The 24,836-nt window shown below is 51.6% G+C and overlaps 46 non-coding genes across 46 annotated transcripts; 13 read left to right on the forward strand and 33 right to left on the reverse strand.

The window, feature by feature from the left end:
* The first annotated feature begins 115 nt into the window (after nt 1-115).
* Trnap-agg lies at nt 116-189 on the forward strand. The gene has a single exon. It is a non-coding gene; the product is annotated as a tRNA-Pro (tRNA).
* Nucleotides 190-912: 723 nt separating this feature from the next.
* On the reverse strand, nt 913-985 carry Trnav-aac. The gene has a single exon. It is a non-coding gene; the product is annotated as a tRNA-Val (tRNA).
* A 158-nt stretch (nt 986-1,143) lies between these two features.
* Trnav-cac lies at nt 1,144-1,216 on the reverse strand. The gene has a single exon. It is a non-coding gene; the product is annotated as a tRNA-Val (tRNA).
* A 379-nt stretch (nt 1,217-1,595) lies between these two features.
* On the forward strand, nt 1,596-1,669 carry Trnap-agg. Its single transcript has one exon. It is a non-coding gene; the product is annotated as a tRNA-Pro (tRNA).
* A 723-nt stretch (nt 1,670-2,392) lies between these two features.
* Trnav-aac lies at nt 2,393-2,465 on the reverse strand. The gene has a single exon. It is a non-coding gene; the product is annotated as a tRNA-Val (tRNA).
* Nucleotides 2,466-2,623: 158 nt separating this feature from the next.
* Trnav-cac lies at nt 2,624-2,696 on the reverse strand. The gene has a single exon. It is a non-coding gene; the product is annotated as a tRNA-Val (tRNA).
* Nucleotides 2,697-3,075: 379 nt separating this feature from the next.
* On the forward strand, nt 3,076-3,149 carry Trnap-agg. Its single transcript has one exon. It is a non-coding gene; the product is annotated as a tRNA-Pro (tRNA).
* Nucleotides 3,150-3,872: 723 nt separating this feature from the next.
* On the reverse strand, nt 3,873-3,945 carry Trnav-aac. The gene has a single exon. It is a non-coding gene; the product is annotated as a tRNA-Val (tRNA).
* A 158-nt stretch (nt 3,946-4,103) lies between these two features.
* Nucleotides 4,104-4,176, reverse strand: Trnav-cac. Its single transcript has one exon. It is a non-coding gene; the product is annotated as a tRNA-Val (tRNA).
* A 379-nt stretch (nt 4,177-4,555) lies between these two features.
* Nucleotides 4,556-4,629, forward strand: Trnap-agg. Its single transcript has one exon. It is a non-coding gene; the product is annotated as a tRNA-Pro (tRNA).
* A 720-nt stretch (nt 4,630-5,349) lies between these two features.
* Nucleotides 5,350-5,422, reverse strand: Trnav-aac. Its single transcript has one exon. It is a non-coding gene; the product is annotated as a tRNA-Val (tRNA).
* Nucleotides 5,423-5,580: 158 nt separating this feature from the next.
* On the reverse strand, nt 5,581-5,653 carry Trnav-cac. The gene has a single exon. It is a non-coding gene; the product is annotated as a tRNA-Val (tRNA).
* A 1,176-nt stretch (nt 5,654-6,829) lies between these two features.
* On the reverse strand, nt 6,830-6,902 carry Trnav-aac. Its single transcript has one exon. It is a non-coding gene; the product is annotated as a tRNA-Val (tRNA).
* Nucleotides 6,903-7,060: 158 nt separating this feature from the next.
* Nucleotides 7,061-7,133, reverse strand: Trnav-cac. Its single transcript has one exon. It is a non-coding gene; the product is annotated as a tRNA-Val (tRNA).
* A 1,175-nt stretch (nt 7,134-8,308) lies between these two features.
* Trnav-aac lies at nt 8,309-8,381 on the reverse strand. The gene has a single exon. It is a non-coding gene; the product is annotated as a tRNA-Val (tRNA).
* A 158-nt stretch (nt 8,382-8,539) lies between these two features.
* Trnav-cac lies at nt 8,540-8,612 on the reverse strand. Its single transcript has one exon. It is a non-coding gene; the product is annotated as a tRNA-Val (tRNA).
* Nucleotides 8,613-8,991: 379 nt separating this feature from the next.
* On the forward strand, nt 8,992-9,065 carry Trnap-agg. The gene has a single exon. It is a non-coding gene; the product is annotated as a tRNA-Pro (tRNA).
* Nucleotides 9,066-9,787: 722 nt separating this feature from the next.
* Nucleotides 9,788-9,860, reverse strand: Trnav-aac. The gene has a single exon. It is a non-coding gene; the product is annotated as a tRNA-Val (tRNA).
* A 158-nt stretch (nt 9,861-10,018) lies between these two features.
* On the reverse strand, nt 10,019-10,091 carry Trnav-cac. The gene has a single exon. It is a non-coding gene; the product is annotated as a tRNA-Val (tRNA).
* Nucleotides 10,092-10,470: 379 nt separating this feature from the next.
* Nucleotides 10,471-10,544, forward strand: Trnap-agg. The gene has a single exon. It is a non-coding gene; the product is annotated as a tRNA-Pro (tRNA).
* Nucleotides 10,545-11,267: 723 nt separating this feature from the next.
* Nucleotides 11,268-11,340, reverse strand: Trnav-aac. The gene has a single exon. It is a non-coding gene; the product is annotated as a tRNA-Val (tRNA).
* A 158-nt stretch (nt 11,341-11,498) lies between these two features.
* Nucleotides 11,499-11,571, reverse strand: Trnav-cac. The gene has a single exon. It is a non-coding gene; the product is annotated as a tRNA-Val (tRNA).
* A 379-nt stretch (nt 11,572-11,950) lies between these two features.
* On the forward strand, nt 11,951-12,024 carry Trnap-agg. Its single transcript has one exon. It is a non-coding gene; the product is annotated as a tRNA-Pro (tRNA).
* A 723-nt stretch (nt 12,025-12,747) lies between these two features.
* Trnav-aac lies at nt 12,748-12,820 on the reverse strand. Its single transcript has one exon. It is a non-coding gene; the product is annotated as a tRNA-Val (tRNA).
* A 158-nt stretch (nt 12,821-12,978) lies between these two features.
* On the reverse strand, nt 12,979-13,051 carry Trnav-cac. The gene has a single exon. It is a non-coding gene; the product is annotated as a tRNA-Val (tRNA).
* Nucleotides 13,052-13,430: 379 nt separating this feature from the next.
* On the forward strand, nt 13,431-13,504 carry Trnap-agg. The gene has a single exon. It is a non-coding gene; the product is annotated as a tRNA-Pro (tRNA).
* Nucleotides 13,505-14,228: 724 nt separating this feature from the next.
* Nucleotides 14,229-14,301, reverse strand: Trnav-aac. Its single transcript has one exon. It is a non-coding gene; the product is annotated as a tRNA-Val (tRNA).
* A 158-nt stretch (nt 14,302-14,459) lies between these two features.
* Nucleotides 14,460-14,532, reverse strand: Trnav-cac. The gene has a single exon. It is a non-coding gene; the product is annotated as a tRNA-Val (tRNA).
* Nucleotides 14,533-15,712: 1,180 nt separating this feature from the next.
* On the reverse strand, nt 15,713-15,785 carry Trnav-aac. Its single transcript has one exon. It is a non-coding gene; the product is annotated as a tRNA-Val (tRNA).
* Nucleotides 15,786-15,944: 159 nt separating this feature from the next.
* Trnav-cac lies at nt 15,945-16,017 on the reverse strand. Its single transcript has one exon. It is a non-coding gene; the product is annotated as a tRNA-Val (tRNA).
* Nucleotides 16,018-16,399: 382 nt separating this feature from the next.
* On the forward strand, nt 16,400-16,473 carry Trnap-agg. The gene has a single exon. It is a non-coding gene; the product is annotated as a tRNA-Pro (tRNA).
* A 725-nt stretch (nt 16,474-17,198) lies between these two features.
* Trnav-aac lies at nt 17,199-17,271 on the reverse strand. Its single transcript has one exon. It is a non-coding gene; the product is annotated as a tRNA-Val (tRNA).
* Nucleotides 17,272-17,429: 158 nt separating this feature from the next.
* On the reverse strand, nt 17,430-17,502 carry Trnav-cac. Its single transcript has one exon. It is a non-coding gene; the product is annotated as a tRNA-Val (tRNA).
* Nucleotides 17,503-17,881: 379 nt separating this feature from the next.
* On the forward strand, nt 17,882-17,955 carry Trnap-agg. The gene has a single exon. It is a non-coding gene; the product is annotated as a tRNA-Pro (tRNA).
* Nucleotides 17,956-18,680: 725 nt separating this feature from the next.
* Nucleotides 18,681-18,753, reverse strand: Trnav-aac. The gene has a single exon. It is a non-coding gene; the product is annotated as a tRNA-Val (tRNA).
* Nucleotides 18,754-18,911: 158 nt separating this feature from the next.
* Nucleotides 18,912-18,985, reverse strand: Trnav-cac. The gene has a single exon. It is a non-coding gene; the product is annotated as a tRNA-Val (tRNA).
* Nucleotides 18,986-20,165: 1,180 nt separating this feature from the next.
* Trnav-aac lies at nt 20,166-20,238 on the reverse strand. Its single transcript has one exon. It is a non-coding gene; the product is annotated as a tRNA-Val (tRNA).
* Nucleotides 20,239-20,396: 158 nt separating this feature from the next.
* Trnav-cac lies at nt 20,397-20,469 on the reverse strand. Its single transcript has one exon. It is a non-coding gene; the product is annotated as a tRNA-Val (tRNA).
* A 380-nt stretch (nt 20,470-20,849) lies between these two features.
* Trnap-agg lies at nt 20,850-20,923 on the forward strand. The gene has a single exon. It is a non-coding gene; the product is annotated as a tRNA-Pro (tRNA).
* Nucleotides 20,924-21,648: 725 nt separating this feature from the next.
* Nucleotides 21,649-21,721, reverse strand: Trnav-aac. Its single transcript has one exon. It is a non-coding gene; the product is annotated as a tRNA-Val (tRNA).
* A 158-nt stretch (nt 21,722-21,879) lies between these two features.
* Nucleotides 21,880-21,952, reverse strand: Trnav-cac. The gene has a single exon. It is a non-coding gene; the product is annotated as a tRNA-Val (tRNA).
* Nucleotides 21,953-22,332: 380 nt separating this feature from the next.
* Trnap-agg lies at nt 22,333-22,406 on the forward strand. Its single transcript has one exon. It is a non-coding gene; the product is annotated as a tRNA-Pro (tRNA).
* A 723-nt stretch (nt 22,407-23,129) lies between these two features.
* Nucleotides 23,130-23,202, reverse strand: Trnav-aac. The gene has a single exon. It is a non-coding gene; the product is annotated as a tRNA-Val (tRNA).
* Nucleotides 23,203-23,360: 158 nt separating this feature from the next.
* Nucleotides 23,361-23,434, reverse strand: Trnav-cac. The gene has a single exon. It is a non-coding gene; the product is annotated as a tRNA-Val (tRNA).
* A 379-nt stretch (nt 23,435-23,813) lies between these two features.
* Trnap-agg lies at nt 23,814-23,887 on the forward strand. The gene has a single exon. It is a non-coding gene; the product is annotated as a tRNA-Pro (tRNA).
* A 724-nt stretch (nt 23,888-24,611) lies between these two features.
* Nucleotides 24,612-24,684, reverse strand: Trnav-aac. Its single transcript has one exon. It is a non-coding gene; the product is annotated as a tRNA-Val (tRNA).
* Nucleotides 24,685-24,836: the final 152 nt, after the last annotated feature.

Genomic DNA, 24,836 nt, shown 5'->3' on the forward strand with positions numbered 1-24,836 from the left:
TGAAGGTACCGACAGCCCAGGAAGGCCGCCCCCATCCCGCCAGCGTACACGAGACTTCCAGGGCACCCTGGACGACATCGAGGGATTGGAATAATTGGCAATCACCGTGTCACAGCGCTCGTTGGTCTAGGGGTATGATTCCTGCTTAGGGTGCAGGAGGTCCCGGGTTCAAATCCCGGACGAGCCCTAGCGTTTTGTGCAAACTGATCGCACGTCAGTGGCTGAGTCAGCGCAAAAAGCTCGCCGTCAATATCAAATGAACTTCTTATTCGATGTGAGCAATTGACACTCTGGTCCGACGCGTTAAAAAAAAAAAATAAAAAAAAAAAAAGTGGCTAGGGTACCTGGCTCTCACCCAGGAGGCGCGGGTTCGATTCCCGGTACCGGAAATGCGCATTTTGTTGCTCCTCTTATGCGACTTGGCCCGACTTAGCTCGACTGACGCTACGCTGACGCTTGCAGAAAACTACGTTAAGTACGATTCGTGGTAACAAGTGACGGCGAGAGCGATGCGACACCTGTCCACCTCTTATCGAGGCACCTAACTGTGGTCAACAAAGCTGGAGGACTGCAAGACATTGCCACGGGGGTTGAATGCAGCTAACCACACTGCTTAGTGTCCTAACAGTGGAGACAGGTTCAAAAAAAAAAAAAAAAAAATGGGTATAATTCCTGCTTAGGGTGCAGGAGGTCCCGGGTTCAAATCCCGGACGAGCCAACGCGTTTTGTGCAAACTGATCGCACGTCAGTGGCTGAGTCAGCGCAAAAAGCTCGCCGTCAATATCAAACGAATTTCTTATTCGACGTGAGCAATTGACACTCTGGTCCGACGCGTGAAGGCGATTACGAAGGTTTCGGGTACAGGTGGTAGCAGATGCATGTTAGTAAGTCTTGCTTAAAGTGATGAAAAAGTGTTTCCGCCCGGGATCGAACCGGGGACCTTCTGCGTGTTAGGCAGACGTGATAACCGCTACACCACGGAAACTGCTTGTGTGCACCGTACTGCACAGACAACTTGTAGTGATGTTGCCATCGTAACTAAAAAATTCAATAAATGTGGTACTTGCAAAACGAAGGGACGTGCGGCAGATCCACACACGAAGTGGCTCATTGGAGGACAATACGACATAGGCAGGAAAATACTGTTCCCGCCCGGGATCGAACCGGGGACCTTCTGCGTGTGAAGCAGACGTGATAACCGCTACACTACGGAAACGACGGACACGACGAGTCCATCCTTTTTCACTCAAACTTGCCTCAGCCTTTCTATCGTCGGCGAATGCACACACGACAGATCTTTTGTCAGCCTGGAACCCATCACAGCCGAGGGCTCAAGAAGTCTTCGGGGTGCTCGAGAGGGTGTCTGCCGTAGCACCCCTAACGAGATAGCGGCGTTTCGCGCAGTCGTTATTGCGAGTCATATCAGCAAAGCAATCACTTTCTCAGCAGCAAGCAGTGCGAGCCCAGCGGCAGCTCTACATGAAGGTACCGACAGCCCAGGAAGGCCGCCCCCATCCCGCCAGCGTACACGAGACTTCCAGGGCACCCTGGACGACATCGAGGGATTGGAATAATTGGCAATCACCGTGTCACAGCGCTCGTTGGTCTAGGGGTATGATTCCTGCTTAGGGTGCAGGAGGTCCCGGGTTCAAATCCCGGACGAGCCCTAGCGTTTTGTGCAAACTGATCGCACGTCAGTGGCTGAGTCAGCGCAAAAAGCTCGCCGTCAATATCAAATGAACTTCTTATTCGATGTGAGCAATTGACACTCTGGTCCGACGCGTTAAAAAAAAAAAATAAAAAAAAAAAAAGTGGCTAGGGTACCTGGCTCTCACCCAGGAGGCGCGGGTTCGATTCCCGGTACCGGAAATGCGCATTTTGTTGCTCCTCTTATGCGACTTGGCCCGACTTAGCTCGACTGACGCTACGCTGACGCTTGCAGAAAACTACGTTAAGTACGATTCGTGGTAACAAGTGACGGCGAGAGCGATGCGACACCTGTCCACCTCTTATCGAGGCACCTAACTGTGGTCAACAAAGCTGGAGGACTGCAAGACATTGCCACGGGGGTTGAATGCAGCTAACCACACTGCTTAGTGTCCTAACAGTGGAGACAGGTTCAAAAAAAAAAAAAAAAAAATGGGTATAATTCCTGCTTAGGGTGCAGGAGGTCCCGGGTTCAAATCCCGGACGAGCCAACGCGTTTTGTGCAAACTGATCGCACGTCAGTGGCTGAGTCAGCGCAAAAAGCTCGCCGTCAATATCAAACGAATTTCTTATTCGACGTGAGCAATTGACACTCTGGTCCGACGCGTGAAGGCGATTACGAAGGTTTCGGGTACAGGTGGTAGCAGATGCATGTTAGTAAGTCTTGCTTAAAGTGATGAAAAAGTGTTTCCGCCCGGGATCGAACCGGGGACCTTCTGCGTGTTAGGCAGACGTGATAACCGCTACACCACGGAAACTGCTTGTGTGCACCGTACTGCACAGACAACTTGTAGTGATGTTGCCATCGTAACTAAAAAATTCAATAAATGTGGTACTTGCAAAACGAAGGGACGTGCGGCAGATCCACACACGAAGTGGCTCATTGGAGGACAATACGACATAGGCAGGAAAATACTGTTCCCGCCCGGGATCGAACCGGGGACCTTCTGCGTGTGAAGCAGACGTGATAACCGCTACACTACGGAAACGACGGACACGACGAGTCCATCCTTTTTCACTCAAACTTGCCTCAGCCTTTCTATCGTCGGCGAATGCACACACGACAGATCTTTTGTCAGCCTGGAACCCATCACAGCCGAGGGCTCAAGAAGTCTTCGGGGTGCTCGAGAGGGTGTCTGCCGTAGCACCCCTAACGAGATAGCGGCGTTTCGCGCAGTCGTTATTGCGAGTCATATCAGCAAAGCAATCACTTTCTCAGCAGCAAGCAGTGCGAGCCCAGCGGCAGCTCTACATGAAGGTACCGACAGCCCAGGAAGGCCGCCCCCATCCCGCCAGCGTACACGAGACTTCCAGGGCACCCTGGACGACATCGAGGGATTGGAATAATTGGCAATCACCGTGTCACAGCGCTCGTTGGTCTAGGGGTATGATTCCTGCTTAGGGTGCAGGAGGTCCCGGGTTCAAATCCCGGACGAGCCCTAGCGTTTTGTGCAAACTGATCGCACGTCAGTGGCTGAGTCAGCGCAAAAAGCTCGCCGTCAATATCAAATGAACTTCTTATTCGATGTGAGCAATTGACACTCTGGTCCGACGCGTTAAAAAAAAAAAATAAAAAAAAAAAAAGTGGCTAGGGTACCTGGCTCTCACCCAGGAGGCGCGGGTTCGATTCCCGGTACCGGAAATGCGCATTTTGTTGCTCCTCTTATGCGACTTGGCCCGACTTAGCTCGACTGACGCTACGCTGACGCTTGCAGAAAACTACGTTAAGTACGATTCGTGGTAACAAGTGACGGCGAGAGCGATGCGACACCTGTCCACCTCTTATCGAGGCACCTAACTGTGGTCAACAAAGCTGGAGGACTGCAAGACATTGCCACGGGGGTTGAATGCAGCTAACCACACTGCTTAGTGTCCTAACAGTGGAGACAGGTTCAAAAAAAAAAAAAAAAAAATGGGTATAATTCCTGCTTAGGGTGCAGGAGGTCCCGGGTTCAAATCCCGGACGAGCCAACGCGTTTTGTGCAAACTGATCGCACGTCAGTGGCTGAGTCAGCGCAAAAAGCTCGCCGTCAATATCAAACGAATTTCTTATTCGACGTGAGCAATTGACACTCTGGTCCGACGCGTGAAGGCGATTACGAAGGTTTCGGGTACAGGTGGTAGCAGATGCATGTTAGTAAGTCTTGCTTAAAGTGATGAAAAAGTGTTTCCGCCCGGGATCGAACCGGGGACCTTCTGCGTGTTAGGCAGACGTGATAACCGCTACACCACGGAAACTGCTTGTGTGCACCGTACTGCACAGACAACTTGTAGTGATGTTGCCATCGTAACTAAAAAATTCAATAAATGTGGTACTTGCAAAACGAAGGGACGTGCGGCAGATCCACACACGAAGTGGCTCATTGGAGGACAATACGACATAGGCAGGAAAATACTGTTCCCGCCCGGGATCGAACCGGGGACCTTCTGCGTGTGAAGCAGACGTGATAACCGCTACACTACGGAAACGACGGACACGACGAGTCCATCCTTTTTCACTCAAACTTGCCTCAGCCTTTCTATCGTCGGCGAATGCACACACGACAGATCTTTTGTCAGCCTGGAACCCATCACAGCCGAGGGCTCAAGAAGTCTTCGGGGTGCTCGAGAGGGTGTCTGCCGTAGCACCCCTAACGAGATAGCGGCGTTTCGCGCAGTCGTTATTGCGAGTCATATCAGCAAAGCAATCACTTTCTCAGCAGCAAGCAGTGCGAGCCCAGCGGCAGCTCTACATGAAGGTACCGACAGCCCAGGAAGGCCGCCCCCATCCCGCCAGCGTACACGAGACTTCCAGGGCACCCTGGACGACATCGAGGGATTGGAATAATTGGCAATCACCGTGTCACAGCGCTCGTTGGTCTAGGGGTATGATTCCTGCTTAGGGTGCAGGAGGTCCCGGGTTCAAATCCCGGACGAGCCCTAGCGTTTTGTGCAAACTGATCGCACGTCAGTGGCTGAGTCAGCGCAAAAAGCTCGCCGTCAATATCAAATGAACTTCTTATTCGATGTGAGCAATTGACACTCTGGTCCGACGCGTTAAAAAAAAAAATAAAAAAAAAAAAAGTGGCTAGGGTACCTGGCTCTCACCCAGGAGGCGCGGGTTCGATTCCCGGTACCGGAAATGCGCATTTTGTTGCTCCTCTTATGCGACTTGGCCCGACTTAGCTCGACTGACGCTACGCTGACGCTTGCAGAAAACTACGTTAAGTACGATTCGTGGTAACAAGTGACGGCGAGAGCGATGCGACACCTGTCCACCTCTTATCGAGGCACCTAACTGTGGTCAACAAAGCTGGAGGACTGCAAGACATTGCCACGGGGGTTGAATGCAGCTAACCACACTGCTTAGTGTCCTAACAGTGGAGACAGGTTCAAAAAAAAAAAAAAAAATGGGTATAATTCCTGCTTAGGGTGCAGGAGGTCCCGGGTTCAAATCCCGGACGAGCCAACGCGTTTTGTGCAAACTGATCGCACGTCAGTGGCTGAGTCAGCGCAAAAAGCTCGCCGTCAATATCAAACGAATTTCTTATTCGACGTGAGCAATTGACACTCTGGTCCGACGCGTGAAGGCGATTACGAAGGTTTCGGGTACAGGTGGTAGCAGATGCATGTTAGTAAGTCTTGCTTAAAGTGATGAAAAAGTGTTTCCGCCCGGGATCGAACCGGGGACCTTCTGCGTGTTAGGCAGACGTGATAACCGCTACACCACGGAAACTGCTTGTGTGCACCGTACTGCACAGACAACTTGTAGTGATGTTGCCATCGTAACTAAAAAATTCAATAAATGTGGTACTTGCAAAACGAAGGGACGTGCGGCAGATCCACACACGAAGTGGCTCATTGGAGGACAATACGACATAGGCAGGAAAATACTGTTCCCGCCCGGGATCGAACCGGGGACCTTCTGCGTGTGAAGCAGACGTGATAACCGCTACACTACGGAAACGACGGACACGACGAGTCCATCCTTTTTCACTCAAACTTGCCTCAGCCTTTCTATCGTCGGCGAATGCACACACGACAGATCTTTTGTCAGCCTGGAACCCATCACAGCCGAGGGCTCAAGAAGTCTTCGGGGTGCTCGAGAGGGTGTCTGCCGTAGCACCCCTAACGAGATAGCGGCGTTTCGCGCAGTCGTTATTGCGAGTCATATCAGCAAAGCAATCACTTTCTCAGCAGCAAGCAGTGCGAGCCCAGCGGCAGCTCTACATGAAGGTACCGACAGCCCAGGAAGGCCGCCCCCATCCCGCCAGCGTACACGAGACTTCCAGGGCACCCTGGACGACATCGAGGGATTGGAATAATTGGCAATCACCGTGTCACAGCGCTCGTTGGTCTAGGGGTATGATTCCTGCTTAGGGTGCAGGAAGTCCCGGGTTCAAATCCCGGACGAGCCCTAGCGTTTTGTGCAAACTGATCGCACGTCAGTGGCTGAGTCAGCGCAAAAAGCTCGCCGTCAATATCAAATGAACTTCTTATTCGATGTGAGCAATTGACACTCTGGTCCGACGCGTTAAAAAAAAAAAATAAAAAAAAAAAAAGTGGCTAGGGTACCTGGCTCTCACCCAGGAGGCGCGGGTTCGATTCCCGGTACCGGAAATGCGCATTTTGTTGCTCCTCTTATGCGACTTGGCCCGACTTAGCTCGACTGACGCTACGCTGACGCTTGCAGAAAACTACGTTAAGTACGATTCGTGGTAACAAGTGACGGCGAGAGCGATGCGACACCTGTCCACCTCTTATCGAGGCACCTAACTGTGGTCAACAAAGCTGGAGGACTGCAAGACATTGCCACGGGGGTTGAATGCAGCTAACCACACTGCTTAGTGTCCTAACAGTGGAGACAGGTTCAAAAAAAAAAAAAAAAAAATGGGTATAATTCCTGCTTAGGGTGCAGGAGGTCCCGGGTTCAAATCCCGGACGAGCCAACGCGTTTTGTGCAAACTGATCGCACGTCAGTGGCTGAGTCAGCGCAAAAAGCTCGCCGTCAATATCAAACGAATTTCTTATTCGACGTGAGCAATTGACACTCTGGTCCGACGCGTGAAGGCGATTACGAAGGTTTCGGGTACAGGTGGTAGCAGATGCATGTTAGTAAGTCTTGCTTAAAGTGATGAAAAAGTGTTTCCGCCCGGGATCGAACCGGGGACCTTCTGCGTGTTAGGCAGACGTGATAACCGCTACACCACGGAAACTGCTTGTGTGCACCGTACTGCACAGACAACTTGTAGTGATGTTGCCATCGTAACTAAAAAATTCAATAAATGTGGTACTTGCAAAACGAAGGGACGTGCGGCAGATCCACACACGAAGTGGCTCATTGGAGGACAATACGACATAGGCAGGAAAATACTGTTCCCGCCCGGGATCGAACCGGGGACCTTCTGCGTGTGAAGCAGACGTGATAACCGCTACACTACGGAAACGACGGACACGACGAGTCCATCCTTTTTCACTCAAACTTGCCTCAGCCTTTCTATCGTCGGCGAATGCACACACGACAGATCTTTTGTCAGCCTGGAACCCATCACAGCCGAGGGCTCAAGAAGTCTTCGGGGTGCTCGAGAGGGTGTCTGCCGTAGCACCCCTAACGAGATAGCGGCGTTTCGCGCAGTCGTTATTGCGAGTCATATCAGCAAAGCAATCACTTTCTCAGCAGCAAGCAGTGCGAGCCCAGCGGCAGCTCTACATGAAGGTACCGACAGCCCAGGAAGGCCGCCCCCATCCCGCCAGCGTACACGAGACTTCCAGGGCACCCTGGACGACATCGAGGGATTGGAATAATTGGCAATCACCGTGTCACAGCGCTCGTTGGTCTAGGGGTATGATTCCTGCTTAGGGTGCAAGAGGTCCCGGGTTCAAATCCCGGACGAGCCCTAGCGTTTTGTGCAAACTGATCGCACGTCAGTGGCTGAGTCAGCGCAAAAAGCTCGCCGTCAATATCAAATGAACTTCTTATTCGATGTGAGCAATTGACACTCTGGTCCGACGCGTTAAAAAAAAAAATAAAAAAAAAAAAAGTGGCTAGGGTACCTGGCTCTCACCCAGGAGGCGCGGGTTCGATTCCCGGTACCGGAAATGCGCATTTTGTTGCTCCTCTTATGCGACTTGGCCCGACTTAGCTCGACTGACGCTACGCTGACGCTTGCAGAAAACTACGTTAAGTACGATTCGTGGTAACAAGTGACGGCGAGAGCGATGCGACACCTGTCCACCTCTTATCGAGGCACCTAACTGTGGTCAACAAAGCTGGAGGACTGCAAGACATTGCCACGGGGGTTGAATGCAGCTAACCACACTGCTTAGTGTCCTAACAGTGGAGACAGGTTCAAAAAAAAAAAAAAAAAAATGGGTATAATTCCTGCTTAGGGTGCAGGAGGTCCCGGGTTCAAATCCCGGACGAGCCAACGCGTTTTGTGCAAACTGATCGCACGTCAGTGGCTGAGTCAGCGCAAAAAGCTCGCCGTCAATATCAAACGAATTTCTTATTCGACGTGAGCAATTGACACTCTGGTCCGACGCGTGAAGGCGATTACGAAGGTTTCGGGTACAGGTGGTAGCAGATGCATGTTAGTAAGTCTTGCTTAAAGTGATGAAAAAGTGTTTCCGCCCGGGATCGAACCGGGGACCTTCTGCGTGTTAGGCAGACGTGATAACCGCTACACCACGGAAACTGCTTGTGTGCACCGTACTGCACAGACAACTTGTAGTGATGTTGCCATCGTAACTAAAAAATTCAATAAATGTGGTACTTGCAAAACGAAGGGACGTGCGGCAGATCCACACACGAAGTGGCTCATTGGAGGACAATACGACATAGGCAGGAAAATACTGTTCCCGCCCGGGATCGAACCGGGGACCTTCTGCGTGTGAAGCAGACGTGATAACCGCTACACTACGGAAACGACGGACACGACGAGTCCATCCTTTTTCACTCAAACTTGCCTCAGCCTTTCTATCGTCGGCGAATGCACACACGACAGATCTTTTGTCAGCCTGGAACCCATCACAGCCGAGGGCTCAAGAAGTCTTCGGGGTGCTCGAGAGGGTGTCTGCCGTAGCACCCCTAACGAGATAGCGGCGTTTCGCGCAGTCGTTATTGCGAGTCATATCAGCAAAGCAATCACTTTCTCAGCAGCAAGCAGTGCGAGCCCAGCGGCAGCTCTACATGAAGGTACCGACAGCCCAGGAAGGCCGCCCCCATCCCGCCAGCGTACACGAGACTTCCAGGGCACCCTGGACGACATCGAGGGATTGGAATAATTGGCAATCACCGTGTCACAGCGCTCGTTGGTCTAGGGGTATGATTCCTGCTTAGGGTGCAGGAGGTCCCGGGTTCAAATCCCGGACGAGCCCTAGCGTTTTGTGCAAACTGATCGCACGTCAGTGGCTGAGTCAGCGCAAAAAGCTCGCCGTCAATATCAAATGAACTTCTTATTCGATGTGAGCAATTGACACTCTGGTCCGACGCGTTAAAAAAAAAAATAAAAAAAAAAAAAGTGGCTAGGGTACCTGGCTCTCACCCAGGAGGCGCGGGTTCGATTCCCGGTACCGGAAATGCGCATTTTGTTGCTCCTCTTATGCGACTTGGCCCGACTTAGCTCGACTGACGCTACGCTGACGCTTGCAGAAAACTACGTTAAGTACGATTCGTGGTAACAAGTGACGGCGAGAGCGATGCGACACCTGTCCACCTCTTATCGAGGCACCTAACTGTGGTCAACAAAGCTGGAGGACTGCAAGACATTGCCACGGGGGTTGAATGCAGCTAACCACACTGCTTAGTGTCCTAACAGTGGAGACAGGTTCAAAAAAAAAAAAAAAAAAATGGGTATAATTCCTGCTTAGGGTGCAGGAGGTCCCGGGTTCAAATCCCGGACGAGCCAACGCGTTTTGTGCAAACTGATCGCACGTCAGTGGCTGAGTCAGCGCAAAAAGCTCGCCGTCAATATCAAACGAATTTCTTATTCGACGTGAGCAATTGACACTCTGGTCCGACGCGTGAAGGCGATTACGAAGGTTTCGGGTACAGGTGGTAGCAGATGCATGTTAGTAAGTCTTGCTTAAAGTGATGAAAAAGTGTTTCCGCCCGGGATCGAACCGGGGACCTTCTGCGTGTTAGGCAGACGTGATAACCGCTACACCACGGAAACTGCTTGTGTGCACCGTACTGCACAGACAACTTGTAGTGATGTTGCCATCGTAACTAAAAAATTCAATAAATGTGGTACTTGCAAAACGAAGGGACGTGCGGCAGATCCACACACGAAGTGGCTCATTGGAGGACAATACGACATAGGCAGGAAAATACTGTTCCCGCCCGGGATCGAACCGGGGACCTTCTGCGTGTGAAGCAGACGTGATAACCGCTACACTACGGAAACGACGGACACGACGAGTCCATCCTTTTTCACTCAAACTTGCCTCAGCCTTTCTATCGTCGGCGAATGCACACACGACAGATCTTTTGTCAGCCTGGAACCCATCACAGCCGAGGGCTCAAGAAGTCTTCGGGGTGCTCGAGAGGGTGTCTGCCGTAGCACCCCTAACGAGATAGCGGCGTTTCGCGCAGTCGTTATTGCGAGTCATATCAGCAAAGCAATCACTTTCTCAGCAGCAAGCAGTGCGAGCCCAGCGGCAGCTCTACATGAAGGTACCGACAGCCCAGGAAGGCCGCCCCCATCCCGCCAGCGTACACGAGACTTCCAGGGCACCCTGGACGACATCGAGGGATTGGAATAATTGGCAATCACCGTGTCACAGCGCTCGTTGGTCTAGGGGTATGATTCCTGCTTAGGGTGCAGGAGGTCCCGGGTTCAAATCCCGGACGAGCCCTAGCGTTTTGTGCAAACTGATCGCACGTCAGTGGCTGAGTCAGCGCAAAAAGCTCGCCGTCAATATCAAATGAACTTCTTATTCGATGTGAGCAATTGACACTCTGGTCCGACGCGTTAAAAAAAAAAATAAAAAAAAAAAAAGTGGCTAGGGTACCTGGCTCTCACCCAGGAGGCGCGGGTTCGATTCCCGGTACCGGAAATGCGCATTTTGTTGCTCCTCTTATGCGACTTGGCCCGACTTAGCTCGACTGACGCTACGCTGACGCTTGCAGAAAACTACGTTAAGTACGATTCGTGGTAACAAGTGACGGCGAGAGCGATGCGACACCTGTCCACCTCTTATCGAGGCACCTAACTGTGGTCAACAAAGCTGGAGGACTGCAAGACATTGCCACGGGGGTTGAATGCAGCTAACCACACTGCTTAGTGTCCTAACAGTGGAGACAGGTTCAAAAAAAAAAAAAAAAAAAATGGGTATAATTCCTGCTTAGGGTGCAGGAGGTCCCGGGTTCAAATCCCGGACGAGCCAACGCGTTTTGTGCAAACTGATCGCACGTCAGTGGCTGAGTCAGCGCAAAAAGCTCGCCGTCAATATCAAACGAATTTCTTATTCGACGTGAGCAATTGACACTCTGGTCCGACGCGTGAAGGCGATTACGAAGGTTTCGGGTACAGGTGGTAGCAGATGCATGTTAGTAAGTCTTGCTTAAAGTGATGAAAAAGTGTTTCCGCCCGGGATCGAACCGGGGACCTTCTGCGTGTTAGGCAGACGTGATAACCGCTACACCACGGAAACTGCTTGTGTGCACCGTACTGCACAGACAACTTGTAGTGATGTTGCCATCGTAACTAAAAAATTCAATAAATGTGGTACTTGCAAAACGAAGGGACGTGCGGCAGATCCACACACGAAGTGGCTCATTGGAGGACAATACGACATAGGCAGGAAAATACTGTTCCCGCCCGGGATCGAACCGGGGACCTTCTGCGTGTGAAGCAGACGTGATAACCGCTACACTACGGAAACGACGGACACGACGAGTCCATCCTTTTTCACTCAAACTTGCCTCAGCCTTTCTATCGTCGGCGAATGCACACACGACAGATCTTTTGTCAGCCTGGAACCCATCACAGCCGAGGGCTCAAGAAGTCTTCGGGGTGCTCGAGAGGGTGTCTGCCGTAGCACCCCTAACGAGATAGCGGCGTTTCGCGCAGTCGTTATTGCGAGTCATATCAGCAAAGCAATCACTTTCTCAGCAGCAAGCAGTGCGAGCCCAGCGGCAGCTCTACATGAAGGTACCGACAGCCCAGGAAGGCCGCCCCCATCCCGCCAGCGTACACGAGACTTCCAGGGCACCCTGGACGACATCGAGGGATTGGAATAATTGGCAATCACCGTGTCACAGCGCTCGTTGGTCTAGGGGTATGATTCCTGCTTAGGGTGCAGGAGGTCCCGGGTTCAAATCCCGGACGAGCCCTAGCGTTTTGTGCAAACTGATCGCACGTCAGTGGCTGAGTCAGCGCAAAAAGCTCGCCGTCAATATCAAATGAACTTCTTATTCGATGTGAGCAATTGACACTCTGGTCCGACGCGTTAAAAAAAAAAATAAAAAAAAACAAAGTGGCTAGGGTACCTGGCTCTCACCCAGGAGGCGCGGGTTCGATTCCCGGTACCGGAAATGCGCATTTTGTTGCTCCTCTTATGCGACTTGGCCCGACTTAGCTCGACTGACGCTACGCTGACGCTTGCAGAAAACTACGTTAAGTACGATTCGTGGTAACAAGTGACGGCGAGAGCGATGCGACACCTGTCCACCTCTTATCGAGGCACCTAACTGTGGTCAACAAAGCTGGAGGACTGCAAGACATTGCCACGGGGGTTGAATGCAGCTAACCACACTGCTTAGTGTCCTAACAGTGGAGACAGGTTCAAAAAAAAAAAAAAAAAAAATGGGTATAATTCCTGCTTAGGGTGCAGGAGGTCCCGGGTTCAAATCCCGGACGAGCCAACGCGTTTTGTGCAAACTGATCGCACGTCAGTGGCTGAGTCAGCGCAAAAAGCTCGCCGTCAATATCAAACGAATTTCTTATTCGACGTGAGCAATTGACACTCTGGTCCGACGCGTGAAGGCGATTACGAAGGTTTCGGGTACAGGTGGTAGCAGATGCATGTTAGTAAGTCTTGCTTAAAGTGATGAAAAAGTGTTTCCGCCCGGGATCGAACCGGGGACCTTCTGCGTGTTAGGCAGACGTGATAACCGCTACACCACGGAAACTGCTTGTGTGCACCGTACTGCACAGACAACTTGTAGTGATGTTGCCATCGTAACTAAAAAATTCAATAAATGTGGTACTTGCAAAACGAAGGGACGTGCGGCAGATCCACACACGAAGTGGCTCATTGGAGGACAATACGACATAGGCAGGAAAATACTGTTCCCGCCCGGGATCGAACCGGGGACCTTCTGCGTGTGAAGCAGACGTGATAACCGCTACACTACGGAAACGACGGACACGACGAGTCCATCCTTTTTCACTCAAACTTGCCTCAGCCTTTCTATCGTCGGCGAATGCACACACGACAGATCTTTTGTCAGCCTGGAACCCATCACAGCCGAGGGCTCAAGAAGTCTTCGGGGTGCTCGAGAGGGTGTCTGCCGTAGCACCCCTAACGAGATAGCGGCGTTTCGCGCAGTCGTTATTGCGAGTCATATCAGCAAAGCAATCACTTTCTCAGCAGCAAGCAGTGCGAGCCCAGCGGCAGCTCTACATGAAGGTACCGACAGCCCAGGAAGGCCGCCCCCATCCCGCCAGCGTACACGAGACTTCCAGGGCACCCTGGACGACATCGAGGGATTGGAATAATTGGCAATCACCGTGTCACAGCGCTCGTTGGTCTAGGGGTATGATTCCTGCTTAGGGTGCAGGAGGTCCCGGGTTCAAATCCCGGACGAGCCCTAGCGTTTTGTGCAAACTGATCGCACGTCAGTGGCTGAGTCAGCGCAAAAAGCTCGCCGTCAATATCAAATGAACTTCTTATTCGATGTGAGCAATTGACACTCTGGTCCGACGCGTTAAAAAAAAAAATAAAAAAAAAAAAAGTGGCTAGGGTACCTGGCTCTCACCCAGGAGGCGCGGGTTCGATTCCCGGTACCGGAAATGCGCATTTTGTTGCTCCTCTTATGCGACTTGGCCCGACTTAGCTCGACTGACGCTACGCTGACGCTTGCAGAAAACTACGTTAAGTACGATTCGTGGTAACAAGTGACTGGCGAGAGCGATGCGACACCTGTCCACCTCTTATCGAGGCACCTAACTGTGGTCAACAAAGCTGGAGGACTGCAAGACATTGCCACGGGGGTTGAATGCAGCTAACCACACTGCTTAGTGTCCTAACAGTGGAGACAGGTTCAAAAAAAAAAAAAAAAAAAATGGGTATAATTCCTGCTTAGGGTGCAGGAGGTCCCGGGTTCAAATCCCGGACGAGCCAACGCGTTTTGTGCAAACTGATCGCACGTCAGTGGCTGAGTCAGCGCAAAAAGCTCGCCGTCAATATCAAACGAATTTCTTATTCGACGTGAGCAATTGACACTCTGGTCCGACGCGTGAAGGCGATTACGAAGGTTTCGGGTACAGGTGGTAGCAGATGCATGTTAGTAAGTCTTGCTTAAAGTGATGAAAAAGTGTTTCCGCCCGGGATCGAACCGGGGACCTTCTGCGTGTTAGGCAGACGTGATAACCGCTACACCACGGAAACTGCTTGTGTGCACCGTACTGCACAGACAACTTGTAGTGATGTTGCCATCGTAACTAAAAAATTCAATAAATGTGGTACTTGCAAAACGAAGGGACGTGCGGCAGATCCACACACGAAGTGGCTCATTGGAGGACAATACGACATAGGCAGGAAAATACTGTTCCCGCCCGGGATCGAACCGGGGACCTTCTGCGTGTGAAGCAGACGTGATAACCGCTACACTACGGAAACGACGGACACGACGAGTCCATCCTTTTTCACTCAAACTTGCCTCAGCCTTTCTATCGTCGGCGAATGCACACACGACAGATCTTTTGTCAGCCTGGAACCCATCACAGCCGAGGGCTCAAGAAGTCTTCGGGGTGCTCGAGAGGGTGTCTGCCGTAGCACCCCTAACGAGATAGCGGCGTTTCGCGCAGTCGTTATTGCGAGTCATATCAGCAAAGCAATCACTTTCTCAGCAGCAAGCAGTGCGAGCCCAGCGGCAGCTCTACATGAAGGTACCGACAGCCCAGGAAGGCCGCCCCCATCCCGCCAGCGTACACGAGACTTCCAGGGCACCCCTGGACGACATCGAGGGATTGGAATAATTGGCAATCACCCGTGTCACAGCGCTCGTTGGTCTAGGGGTATGATTCCTGCTTAGGGTGCAGGAGGTCCCCGGGTTCAAATCCCGGACGAGCCCTAGCGTTTTGTGCAAACTGATCGCACGTCAGTGGCTGAGTCAGCGCAAAAAGCTCGCCGTCAATATCAAATGAACTTCTTATTCGATGTGAGCAATTGACACTCTGGTCCGACGCGTTAAAAAAAAAAATAAAAAAAAACAAAGTGGCTAGGGTACCTGGCTCTCACCCAGGAGGCGCGGGTTCGATTCCCGGTACCGGAAATGCGCATTTTGTTGCTCCTCTTATGCGACTTGGCCCGACTTAGCTCGACTGACGCTACGCTGACGCTTGCAGAAAACTACGTTAAGTACGATTCGTGGTAACAAGTGACGGCGAGAGCGATGCGACACCTGTCCACCTCTTATCGAGGCACCTAACTGTGGTCAACAAAGCTGGAGGACTGCAAGGACATTGCCACGGGGGTTGAATGCAGCTAACCACACTGCTTAGTGTCCTAACAGTGGAGACAGGTTCAAAAAAAAAAAAAAAAAAAATGGGTATAATTCCTGCTTAGGGTGCAGGAGGTCCCGGGTTCAAATCCCGGACGAGCCAACGCGTTTTGTGCAAACTGATCGCACGTCAGTGGCTGAGTCAGCGCAAAAAGCTCGCCGTCAATATCAAACGAATTTCTTATTCGACGTGAGCAATTGACACTCTGGTCCGACGCGTGAAGGCGATTACGAAGGTTTCGGGTACAGGTGGTAGCAGATGCATGTTAGTAAGTCTTGCTTAAAGTGATGAAAAAGTGTTTCCGCCCGGGATCGAACCGGGGACCTTCTGCGTGTTAGGCAGACGTGATAACCGCTACACCACGGAAACTGCTTGTGTGCACCGTACTGCACAGACAACTTGTAGTGATGTTGCCATCGTAACTAAAAAATTCAATAAATGTGGTACTTGCAAAACGAAGGGACGTGCGGCAGATCCACACACGAAGTGGCTCATTGGAGGACAATACGACATAGGGCAGGAAAATACTGTTCCCGCCCGGGATCGAACCGGGGACCTTCTGCGTGTGAAGCAGACGTGATAACCGCTACACTACGGAAACGACGGACACGACGAGTCCCATCCTTTTTTCACTCAAACTTGCCTCAGCCTTTCTATCGTCGGCGAATGCACACACGACAGATCTTTTGTCAGCCTGGAACCCATCACAGCCGAGGGGCTCAAGAAGTCTTCGGGGTGCTCGAGAGGGTGTCTGCCGTAGCACCCCTAACGAGATAGCGGCGTTTCGCGCAGTCGTTATTGCGAGTCATATCAGCAAAGCAATCACTTTCTCAGCAGCAAGCAGTGCGAGCCCAGCGGCAGCTCTACATGAAGGTACCGACAGCCCAGGAAGGCCGCCCCCATCCCGCCAGCGTACACGAGACTTCCAGGGCACCCTGGACGACATCGAGGGATTGGAATAATTGGCAATCACCGTGTCACAGCGCTCGTTGGTCTAGGGGTATGATTCCTGCTTAGGGTGCAGGAGGTCCCGGGTTCAAATCCCGGACGAGCCCTAGCGTTTTGTGCAAACTGATCGCACGGTCAGTGGCTGAGTCAGCGCAAAAAGCTCGCCGTCAATATCAAATGAACTTCTTATTCGATGTGAGCAATTGACACTCTGGTCCGACGCGTTAAAAAAAAAAAATAAAAAAAAAAAAAGTGGCTAGGGTACCTGGCTCTCACCCAGGAGGCGCGGGTTCGATTCCCGGTACCGGAAATGCGCATTTTGTTGCTCCTCTTATGCGACTTGGCCCGACTTAGCTCGACTGACGCTACGCTGACGCTTGCAGAAAACTACGTTAAGTACGATTCGTGGTAACAAGTGACGGCGAGAGCGATGCGACACCTGTCCACCTCTTATCGAGGCACCTAACTGTGGTCAACAAAGCTGGAGGACTGCAAGACATTGCCACGGGGGTTGAATGCAGCTAACCACACTGCTTAGTGTCCTAACAGTGGAGACAGGTTCAAAAAAAAAAAAAAAAAAAATGGGTATAATTCCTGCTTAGGGTGCAGGAGGTCCCGGGTTCAAATCCCGGACGAGCCAACGCGTTTTGTGCAAACTGATCGCACGTCAGTGGCTGAGTCAGCGCAAAAAGCTCGCCGTCAATATCAAACGAATTTCTTATTCGACGTGAGCAATTGACACTCTGGTCCGACGCGTGAAGGCGATTACGAAGGTTTCGGGTACAGGTGGTAGCAGATGCATGTTAGTAAGTCTTGCTTAAAGTGATGAAAAAGTGTTTCCGCCCGGGATCGAACCGGGGACCTTCTGCGTGTTAGGCAGACGTGATAACCGCTACACCACGGAAACTGCTTGTGTGCACCGTACTGCACAGACAACTTGTAGTGATGTTGCCATCGTAACTAAAAAATTCAATAAATGTGGTACTTGCAAAACGAAGGGACGTGCGGCAGATCCACACACGAAGTGGCTCATTGGAGGACAATACGACATAGGCAGGAAAATACTGTTCCCGCCCGGGATCGAACCGGGGACCTTCTGCGTGTGAAGCAGACGTGATAACCGCTACACTACGGAAACGACGGACACGACGAGTCCATCCTTTTTCACTCAAACTTGCCTCAGCCTTTCTATCGTCGGCGAATGCACACACGACAGATCTTTTGTCAGCCTGGAACCCATCACAGCCGAGGGCTCAAGAAGTCTTCGGGGTGCTCGAGAGGGTGTCTGCCGTAGCACCCCTAACGAGATAGCGGCGTTTCGCGCAGTCGTTATTGCGAGTCATATCAGCAAAGCAATCACTTTCTCAGCAGCAAGCAGTGCGAGCCCAGCGGCAGCTCTACATGAAGGTACCGACAGCCCAGGAAGGCCGCCCCCATCCCGCCAGCGTACACGAGACTTCCAGGGCACCCTGGACGACATCGAGGGATTGGAATAATTGGCAATCACCGTGTCACAGCGCTCGTTGGTCTAGGGGTATGATTCCTGCTTAGGGTGCAGGAGGTCCCGGGTTCAAATCCCGGACGAGCCCTAGCGTTTTGTGCAAACTGATCGCACGTCAGTGGCTGAGTCAGCGCAAAAAGCTCGCCGTCAATATCAAATGAACTTCTTATTCGATGTGAGCAATTGACACTCTGGTCCGACGCGTTAAAAAAAAAAATAAAAAAAAAAAAAGTGGCTAGGGTACCTGGCTCTCACCCAGGAGGCGCGGGTTCGATTCCCGGTACCGGAAATGCGCATTTTGTTGCTCCTCTTATGCGACTTGGCCCGACTTAGCTCGACTGACGCTACGCTGACGCTTGCAGAAAACTACGTTAAGTACGATTCGTGGTAACAAGTGACGGCGAGAGCGATGCGACAACCTGTCCACCTCTTATCGAGGCACCTAACTGTGGTCAACAAAGCTGGAGGACTGCAAGACATTGCCACGGGGGTTGAATGCAGCTAACCACACTGCTTAGTGTCCTAACAGTGGAGACAGGTTCAAAAAAAAAAAAAAAAAAAAATGGGTATAATTCCTGCTTAGGGTGCAGGAGGTCCCGGGTTCAAATCCCGGACGAGCCAACGCGTTTTGTGCAAACTGATCGCACGTCAGTGGCTGAGTCAGCGCAAAAAGCTCGCCGTCAATATCAAACGAATTTCTTATTCGACGTGAGCAATTGACACTCTGGTCCGACGCGTGAAGGCGATTACGAAGGTTTCGGGTACAGGTGGTAGCAGATGCATGTTAGTAAGTCTTGCTTAAAGTGATGAAAAAGTGTTTCCGCCCGGGATCGAACCGGGGACCTTCTGCGTGTTAGGCAGACGTGATAACCGCTACACCACGGAAACTGCTTGTGTGCACCGTACTGCACAGACAACTTGTAGTGATGTTGCCATCGTAACTAAAAAATTCAATAAATGTGGTACTTGCAAAACGAAGGGACGTGCGGCAGATCCACACACGAAGTGGCTCATTGGAGGACAATACGACATAGGCAGGAAAATACTGTTCCCGCCCGGGATCGAACCGGGGACCTTCTGCGTGTGAAGCAGGACGTGATAACCGCTACACTACGGAAACGACGGACACGACGAGTCCATCCTTTTTCACTCAAACTTGCCTCAGCCTTTCTATCGTCGGCGAATGCACACACGACAGATCTTTTGTCAGCCTGGGAACCCATCACAGCCGAGGGCTCAAGAAGTCTTCGGGGTGCTCGAGAGGGTGTCTGCCGTAGCACCCCTAACGAGATAGCGGCGTTTCGCGCAGTCGTTATTGCGAGTCATATCAGCAAAGCAATCACTTTCTCAGCAGCAAGCAGTGCGAGCCCAGCGGCAGCTCTACATGAAGGTACCGACAGCCCAGGAAGGCCGCCCCCATCCCGCCAGCGTACACGAGACTTCCAGGGCACCCTGGACGACATCGAGGGATTGGAATAATTGGCAATCACCGTGTCACAGCGCTCGTTGGTCTAGGGGTATGATTCCTGCTTAGGGTGCAGGAAGTCCCGGGTTCAAATCCCGGACGAGCCCTAGCGTTTTGTGCAAACTGATCGCACGTCAGTGGCTGAGTCAGCGCAAAAAGCTCGCCGTCAATATCAAATGAACTTCTTATTCGATGTGAGCAATTGACACTCTGGTCCGACGCGTTAAAAAAAAAAAAATAAAAAAAAAAAAAGTGGCTAGGGTACCTGGCTCTCACCCAGGAGGCGCGGGTTCGATTCCCGGTACCGGAAATGCGCATTTTGTTGCTCCTCTTATGCGACTTGGCCCGACTTAGCTCGACTGACGCTACGCTGACGCTTGCAGAAAACTACGTTAAGTACGATTCGTGGTAACAAGTGACGGCGAGAGCGATGCGACACCTGTCCACCTCTTATCGAGGCACCTAACTGTGGTCAACAAAGCTGGAGGACTGCAAGACATTGCCACGGGGGTTGAATGCAGCTAACCACACTGCTTAGTGTCCTAACAGTGGAGACAGGTTCAAAAAAAAAAAAAAAAAAAATGGGTATAATTCCTGCTTAGGGTGCAGGAGGTCCCGGGTTCAAATCCCGGACGAGCCAACGCGTTTTGTGCAAACTGATCGCACGTCAGTGGCTGAGTCAGCGCAAAAAGCTCGCCCGTCAATATCAAACGAATTTCTTATTCGACGTGAGCAATTGACACTCTGGTCCGACGCGTGAAGGCGATTACGAAGGTTTCGGGTACAGGTGGTAGCAGATGCATGTTAGTAAGTCTTGCTTAAAGTGATGAAAAAGTGTTTCCGCCCGGGATCGAACCGGGGACCTTCTGCGTGTTAGGCAGACGTGATAACCGCTACACCACGGAAACTGCTTGTGTGCACCGTACTGCACAGACAACTTGTAGTGATGTTGCCATCGTAACTAAAAAATTCAATAAATGTGGTACTTGCAAAACGAAGGGACGTGCGGCAGATCCACACACGAAGTGGCTCATTGGAGGACAATACGACATAGGCAGGAAAATACTGTTCCCGCCCGGGATCGAACCGGGGACCTTCTGCGTGTGAAGCAGACGTGATAACCGCTACACTACGGAAACGACGGACACGACGAGTCCATCCTTTTTCACTCAAACTTGCCTCAGCCTTTCTATCGTCGGCGAATGCACACACGACAGATCTTTTGTCAGCCTGGAACCCATCACAGCCGAGGGCTCAAGAAGTCTTCGGGGTGCTCGAGAGGGGTGTCTGCCGTAGCACCCCTAACGAGATAGCGGCGTTTCGCGCAGTCGTTATTGCGAGTCATATCAGCAAAGCAATCACTTTCTCAGCAGCAAGCAGTGCGAGCCCAGCGGCAGCTCTACATGAAGGTACCGACAGCCCAGGAAGGCCGCCCCCATCCCGCCAGCGTACACGAGACTTCCAGGGCACCCTGGACGACATCGAGGGATTGGAATAATTGGCAATCACCGTGTCACAGCGCTCGTTGGTCTAGGGGTATGATTCCTGCTTAGGGTGCAGGAGGTCCCGGGTTCAAATCCCGGACGAGCCCTAGCGTTTTTGTGCAAACTGATCGCACGTCAGTGGCTGAGTCAGCGCAAAAAGCTCGCCGTCAATATCAAATGAACTTCTTATTCGATGTGAGCAATTGACACTCTGGTCCGACGCGTTAAAAAAAAAAAATAAAAAAAAAAAAAGTGGCTAGGGTACCTGGCTCTCACCCAGGAGGCGCGGGTTCGATTCCCGGTACCGGAAATGCGCATTTTGTTGCTCCTCTTATGCGACTTGGCCCGACTTAGCTCGACTGACGCTACGCTGACGCTTGCAGAAAACTACGTTAAGTACGATTCGTGGTAACAAGTGACGGCGAGAGCGATGCGACACCTGTCCACCTCTTATCGAGGCACCTAACTGTGGTCAACAAAGCTGGAGGACTGCAAGACATTGCCACGGGGGTTGAATGCAGCTAACCACACTGCTTAGTGTCCTAACAGTGGAGACAGGTTCAAAAAAAAAAAAAAAAAAAATGGGTATAATTCCTGCTTAGGGTGCAGGAGGTCCCGGGTTCAAATCCCGGACGAGCCAACGCGTTTTGTGCAAACTGATCGCACGTCAGTGGCTGAGTCAGCGCAAAAAGCTCGCCGTCAATATCAAACGAATTTCTTATTCGACGTGAGCAATTGACACTCTGGTCCGACGCGTGAAGGCGATTACGAAGGTTTCGGGTACAGGTGGTAGCAGATGCATGTTAGTAAGTCTTGCTTAAAGTGATGAAAAAGTGTTTCCGCCCGGGATCGAACCGGGGACCTTCTGCGTGTTAGGCAGACGTGATAACCGCTACACCACGGAAACTGCTTGTGTGCACCGTACTGCACAGACAACTTGTAGTGATGTTGCCATCGTAACTAAAAAATTCAATAAATGTGGTACTTGCAAAACGAAGGGACGTGCGGCAGATCCACACACGAAGTGGCTCATTGGAGGACAATACGACATAGGCAGGAAAATACTGTTCCCGCCCGGGATCGAACCGGGGACCTTCTGCGTGTGAAGCAGACGTGATAACCGCTACACTACGGAAACGACGGACACGACGAGTCCATCCTTTTTCACTCAAACTTGCCTCAGCCTTTCTATCGTCGGCGAATGCACACACGACAGATCTTTTGTCAGCCTGGAACCCATCACAGCCGAGGGCTCAAGAAGTCTTCGGGGTGCTCGAGAGGGTGTCTGCCGTAGCACCCCTAACGAGATAGCGGCGTTTCGCGCAGTCGTTATTGCGAGTCATATCAGCAAAGCAATCACTTTCTCAGCAGCAAGCAGTGCGAGCCCAGCGGCAGCTCTACATGAAGGTACCGACAGCCCAGGAAGGCCGCCCCCCATCCCGCCAGCGTACACGAGACTTCCAGGGCACCCTGGACGACATCGAGGGATTGGAATAATTGGCAATCACCGTGTCACAGCGCTCGTTGGTCTAGGGGTATGATTCCTGCTTAGGGTGCAGGAGGTCCCGGGTTCAAATCCCGGACGAGCCCTAGCGTTTTGTGCAAACTGATCGCACGTCAGTGGCTGAGTCAGCGCAAAAAGCTCGCCGTCAATATCAAATGAACTTCTTATTCGATGTGAGCAATTGACACTCTGGTCCGACGCGTTAAAAAAAAAAATAAAAAAAAAAAAAGTGGCTAGGGTACCTGGCTCTCACCCAGGAGGCGCGGGTTCGATTCCCGGTACCGGAAATGCGCATTTTGTTGCTCCTCTTATGCGACTTGGCCCGACTTAGCTCGACTGACGCTACGCTGACGCTTGCAGAAAACTACGTTAAGTACGATTCGTGGTAACAAGTGACGGCGAGAGCGATGCGACACCTGTCCACCTCTTATCGAGGCACCTAACTGTGGTCAACAAAGCTGGAGGACTGCAAGACATTGCCACGGGGGTTGAATGCAGCTAACCACACTGCTTAGTGTCCTAACAGTGGAGACAGGTTCAAAAAAAAAAAAAAAAAAAATGGTATAATTCCTGCTTAGGGTGCAGGAGGTCCCGGGTTCAAATCCCGGACGAGCCAACGCGTTTTGTGCAAACTGATCGCACGTCAGTGGCTGAGTCAGCGCAAAAAGCTCGCCGTCAATATCAAACGAATTTCTTATTCGACGTGAGCAATTGACACTCTGGTCCGACGCGTGAAGGCGATTACGAAGGTTTCGGGTACAGGTGGTAGCAGATGCATGTTAGTAAGTCTTGCTTAAAGTGATGAAAAAAGTGTTTCCGCCCGGGATCGAACCGGGGACCTTCTGCGTGTTAGGCAGACGTGATAACCGCTACACCACGGAAACTGCTTGTGTGCACCGTACTGCACAGACAACTTGTAGTGATGTTGCCATCGTAACTAAAAAATTCAATAAATGTGGTACTTGCAAAACGAAGGGACGTGCGGCAGATCCACACACGAAGTGGCTCATTGGAGGACAATACGACATAGGCAGGAAAATACTGTTCCCGCCCGGGATCGAACCGGGGCACCTTCTGCGTGTGAAGCAGACGTGATAACCGCTACACTACGGAAACGACGGACACGACGAGTCCATCCTTTTTCACTCAAACTTGCCTCAGCCTTTCTATCGTCGGCGAATGCACACACGACAGATCTTTTGTCAGCCTGGAACCCATCACAGCCGAGGGCTCAAGAAGTCTTCGGGGTGCTCGAGAGGGTGTCTGCCGTAGCACCCCTAACGAGATAGCGGCGTTTCGCGCAGTCGTTATTGCGAGTCATATCAGCAAAGCAATCACTTTCTCAGCAGCAAGCAGTGCGAGCCCAGCGGCAGCTCTACATGAAGGTACCGACAGGCCCAGGAAGGCCGCCCCCATCCCGCCAGCGTACACGAGACTTCCAGGGCACCCTGACGACATCGAGGGATTGGAATAATTGGCAATCACCGTGTCACAGCGCTCGTTGGTCTAGGGGTATGATTCCTGCTTAGGGTGCAGGAGGTCCCGGGTTCAAATCCCGGACGAGCCCTAGCGTTTTGTGCAAACTGATCGCACGTCAGTGGCTGAGTCAGCGCAAAAAGCTCGCCGTCAATATCAAATGAACTTCTTATTCGATGTGAGCAATTGACACTCTGGTCCGACGCGTTAAAAAAAAAAATAAAAAAAAAAAAAAGTGGCTAGGGTACCTGGGCTCTCACCCAGGAGGCGCGGGTTCGATTCCCGGTACCGGAAATGCGCATTTTGTTGCTCCTCTTATGCGACTTGGCCCGACTTAGCTCGACTGACGCTACGCTGACGCTTGCAGAAAACTACGTTAAGTACGATTCGTGGTAACAAGTGACGGCGAGAGCGATGCGACACCTGTCCACCTCTTATCGAGGCACCTAACTGTGGTCAACAAAGCTGGAGGACTGCAAGACATTGCCACGGGGGTTGAATGCAGCTAACCACACTGCTTAGTGTCCTAACAGTGGAGACAGGTTCAAAAAAAAAAAAAAAAAAATGGGTATAATTCCTGCTTAGGGTGCAGGAGGTCCCGGGTTCAAATCCCGGACGAGCCAACGCGTTTTGTGCAAACTGATCGCACGTCAGTGGCTGAGTCAGCGCAAAAAGCTCGCCGTCAATATCAAACGAATTTCTTATTCGACGTGAGCAATTGACACTCTGGTCCGACGCGTGAAGGCGATTACGAAGGTTTCGGGTACAGGTGGTAGCAGATGCATGTTAGTAAGTCTTGCTTAAAGTGATGAAAAAGTGTTTCCGCCCGGGATCGAACCGGGGACCTTCTGCGTGTTAGGCAGACGTGATAACCGCTACACCACGGAAACTGCTTGTGTGCACCGTACTGCACAGACAACTTGTAGTGATGTTGCCATCGTAACTAAAAAATTCAATAAATGTGGTACTTGCAAAAACGAAGGGACGTGCGGCAGATCCACACACGAAGTGGCTCATTGGAGGACAATACGACATAGGCAGG

The sequence above is a fragment of the Schistocerca piceifrons genome, unplaced genomic scaffold (genome assembly GCF_021461385.2).
Source record: "Schistocerca piceifrons isolate TAMUIC-IGC-003096 unplaced genomic scaffold, iqSchPice1.1 HiC_scaffold_459, whole genome shotgun sequence".
NCBI classification, from domain to species: domain Eukaryota; kingdom Metazoa; phylum Arthropoda; class Insecta; order Orthoptera; family Acrididae; genus Schistocerca; species Schistocerca piceifrons.